This window comes from Chrysochloris asiatica, unplaced genomic scaffold (genome assembly GCF_000296735.1).
Source record: "Chrysochloris asiatica unplaced genomic scaffold, ChrAsi1.0 scaffold00036, whole genome shotgun sequence".
Taxonomy (NCBI): Eukaryota; Metazoa; Chordata; class Mammalia; order Afrosoricida; family Chrysochloridae; genus Chrysochloris; species Chrysochloris asiatica.
The window spans coordinates 19305867-19310245 of NW_006408554.1; the positions used below are offsets into that span (position 1 = coordinate 19305867).

The window sequence follows — 4379 nt, forward strand, 5'->3', positions numbered from 1 at the left end:
TCTACACTAATTAAATGTCAGGATGGTACGATATGCTCAAAATCAAGAATCAGTATCTCAAAAATGCAAAAGTTAATAGCATTCCCATGAAGTGCTACATTTCTTGAAACTGTGAGGAATATTACTCATAACAGAGACATAATTTCTAGGCTAGAAGCTTAAAAAAATTCCTATGGAAGACAAAATTATAGCTTAATGTTTAGTGGACATTTGTTTCTAAAAAGTGTATATATCTTATTGTCTAGTTCCAGGTCTCCAATCCTCTCTCATTGAATGACAATTGGGTGAAGGCAGTTGAAGTATCATAATCACCAGGCACAGCAATTGCCAAAGTGACCCATTGTAAAGTGATTGCCAGACAGGAATCAAAGTCAGATTAAGAGGGTTCTCCATAGCAGTAGATAAGGGCAGTTTCTAAATGTGTAATCAACATAAGAAATGTCACAAGGGAAAAAAAAATAAAGGAAATGTTCTAGGAATAAAACAATCTAATTTGCTTTCCTGAAGAATACACAAGGTAAATATGAGTAGAGCTAAAAAGTCAGATCATTAGATAATAAAAATCTGATACATATGAAAATGACTCTGCTATAAAACACAAGCCACTGTCGTTTAAGCAGTAAGAAAAATAAACTTTTGTAAAAGACACATCAGTATTACCTTGCCCTCTAGATATAGAGTATACAATGGGGCTTCCATTATCTTTTTTTTTTTTTTTTTAATTAAATGTTTTTATTTTGCATTGAGTGAAAGTTTACAGGGCACATCATCAGCTTCACATTCAACCATTCATATAGCTTGTTTCATTACATTGATTATTATCCCCGCTATATATCATCAGTTTACAGTGTTTCTCTCTATCCTCTTTAGCTTTTTTTTTTTTTTTTGGATGGGGGGGGACTCCATTATCTTTTAATTCCATTGCCCACAAACTTTTTGAAACCTCCTTACATCTGAGAATTATTGCTGCTGTTGTTGTTGTTGTTAGCTGCCATGGAGACAATTCTGTCTCACAGTGACCTTATGCACAACAAAACAAAACAAAACAGAGTCTGGTCCTGCGCCATCCTCACAATCATTATTAAGCTTCAACCCATTGCTGCTGCCACTCCATCTCTTGGGGGTCTTCTTTTTGCTTACCTTCCCCTTTGTTGTTGTTGTTAAGTGCCTTTGAGTCAGTTCTGACCCATAACTATCCCATATGAGGCTTCCAGGAGTAGCTGGTAAGCTTGAACCGCCAACCTTGTGGTTCAAACCAACTTCGCAGTTCAGCGCATTAACCCACAGTGCCACACCAATACTCCATGATATCCTTATCCAGGGATGATCCCTCCTGATGATATCTCCGAAATATGAGAGTTAGTTTCTTAAACTGATTTATTTCCAAATATGTTGTTTTTGTGTGCTGTCAAGTCAGTTTCAATTTGTAGGGACATTGTATGGGATTTCCAAGGCTTTTAAAATCTTTGCAGGAGCAAAAAGTCTCATCTTTCTCTTACAGAGCAGCTGGTGGGCTCAAACTGCTGACTCATATGGTTTGCAATTTAATGTTTATCCTATCCAGTCCCCATGCTTCCCACATCCAAGTATTAATTACCTTTAAAAGGAAAACCCAGAGTCCGTTGGGCATGAGTCGGAGGTGGCAGCCAGCAGGCCATGGCGCAGCCCAAGAAGGCGGTCATGGTGACGGGGTTTGGCCCTTTTGGGGAGCACACCGTGAATGCCAGCTGGATAGCAGTTTAGGAGCTGGAGAAGCTGGCCCTCAGCAACAGTGTGGACCTGCACATGTATGAGATCCCCCTCGAGTACAAGACGGTCCAGAGGCTCATCCCTGCCCTACGGGAAAATAGTCCACAGCTGGTGGTACATGTAGGCGTGTCAGGCATGGCAACCACAGTCATTCTGGAGAAATGCGTGTACAACAAGGGCCACAAGGGGCTGGACAACTGTCGCTTCTACGCTGGATCCCAGTGCTGTGTGGAGGATGGGCCTGAGGGCACCTACTCCATCATCGACATGGACCCTGTATGCAAGACAGTCACCACACTGGGCCTGGATGTCTCAGTGACCATTTGACAGGATACTGGCAGGTACCTCTGCACCTTTACCTACTACACTTCTCTGTACCAGAGCCATGGCCAGTCTGCCTTTGTTCATGTGCCACCACTCGGCAAGCCGTACAACACGGACCAGCTGGGCCAAGCGCTGAGGGCCATCGTTGAGGAGATGCTTGATGTCCTGGAGCAGTCACAAAGCAAAATCAACTGTTGCCACAAACACTGAAGGTCACTCAGACTTCCCAAGACCTCAACCGATGGAGAGCCGGGGAGGGATGCCTGCCCTCCAGGGCCTAGCTACAAAGGACAAGCCAGCAGACAGCGATCCAATTTGGATGAAGCATTCTGATTCAAACACCCTCCTCTCCTCTTTTCTCCAGGAAAGTTCTGGTTGATTGAAGAAGAAAGCAGCTGAAGATTTTTCTCTGTTTCTTTTGGCTTTTGCCGAGGGAGGGGCAGGCAGGCCCTGCATTCCACAGGGAATCCTACAACTCTGTTCTACAGTCTACAGGACATTGATGAGGGCCATCTATTCTAGGCCTGTTGGCAAAGGGATTCCAGAACTCTCCATCTGCACCTGGTTTCCCTGAAATTTAAAAACCTCATGAGGAAACGTTTCTCCTGAAACCAGCCCCAGCAAGGGCCACCCTGGAATAAGATGAAATGTTTCCTCCCACTCTTATTTTCTTTTTTAAAGCAATAGTGCTAGTTGGAGCACTGAGAAATTTATATTCCCTTTAGTTAAAACTCAGACTTTAGCCAACCAAAAAAAAAAAAGTAAAATCTTTTTTTTTTTTCTTCTTTCTCTCTTTAACTTTTGTGTGTGTATGGTAAAAGTTGTTGTTGTTGTTAACTGCCATTGAGTTGGTTCCAACTCACAGCAACCCCTACATAGGGTTTCCAAGGAGTGGCTGGTGAGTTTGACCCAGTTACCTTACAGTTAGCAGTCCAGTGTTCATCCAACAGTGCTACATCAGGATCACAATAAATACTTGACATTTAAACAATTTTCACATACATACAATTCAGTGCCATTAATTCCATTCACAATATTTCCTATCATCACCAACAGCATAAGCTTTCATTTTTATTGGTACCCCCCCCCCTTTTTGGTAAATGTATATTTAACAAAATATTTGACATTACAACAATCTTCACATGTATGAGGGTGACTCAAAAAGTATTGCTTTGGTTGTTGTGTACCATAGAGATGGTTCCAACACATATCAACCCTGTGTAAAGTTTCTGAGACTGTAAATCTTTACAGGAGCAGAAAGTCTAACTTTCTCCCAGGGAGCTGCTGGTGAATTTGAACTGCTGACCTTGTAGCTAGCAGCCCAATGTGTAACCCACTAAGCCACCAGAATTTATTCTAGACAAAATGTATTAAAACATATCTCTGTAATGAGTAGATGTCTACAGACAAGTTCTCTCAGTTACTGATTTGTTTTAGTCTCCTTCCAGTGACTTTAAAAAAAATGTTCAGTTAAATCAGTAGCTTCCAAGGGCATATTTTGGGACAGTTAATTCAAGGCAGAGCTCAGCTCAGAAGGTTATGGTGAGTGTTTGCTGGGATTCAAAGGAGATAGCCTTATGTGTTACTGTAGGATAAGCAATGGATTGCTAATCACAAGGTAAATGGTTCAAAGCCACCAGCTGCTCCTCAGAAACTCTATACAGGGTCACCATGAGTCAAAATTGACTCTCTGGCATTTAACAACAACAAGAGGTCAACTTGATAGATTTTCTTGGAGAACATAGGAGTAGCATGGGACTAATTATAAAGATAATTTTATGAAAAATAGAAAATCGCATTGGTGAGAAAAAGGCTAAGAAAGTTGTGAGGAATTTATTTCACCAAGACAAGGCACCTTCTCATTCTTCAAGGGTATCAAAGCTGTTCTATGAGAGTTTTGTTGGGAAACCTTATCCCATTCAGCCTACAATCCTGATCTGGCCCCTTCAGACTTGTTTTTGTATGCAAAACTCAAATAACATATAAGAGGAACACAATTTCAGTCCCTAAAGGATGCCCAAACTGCCATTTTGGTGATGAAAATTCTTCATGAAAGGGTTAGAGACATGGAAACATCACCTTCAAAAACATATAGGGCTGTTGTTGTTAAAGTGCCATAGAGTTGGTTGCAACTCATAATGACCCTGTAAAGGGTTTCCAAGGATTGGCTGGTGGGTTGGAACCTATAACCCTATGATTAGCAATCCAGTACTTATCCTACAGCACCACACCAGAACTAGATGAAGGATATTTTGAGAAACAATAGATTCACATTCTAATATTTTTGTTTAATATTTTGTTTTTAC

General features: G+C 41.1%; 1 pseudogene; it reads left to right on the forward strand.

The window, feature by feature from the left end:
* Positions 1-1656: 1656 nt before the first annotated feature.
* Positions 1657-2283, forward strand: LOC102841950 (annotated as a pseudogene).
* The last annotated feature ends 2096 nt before the right edge of the window (positions 2284-4379 follow it).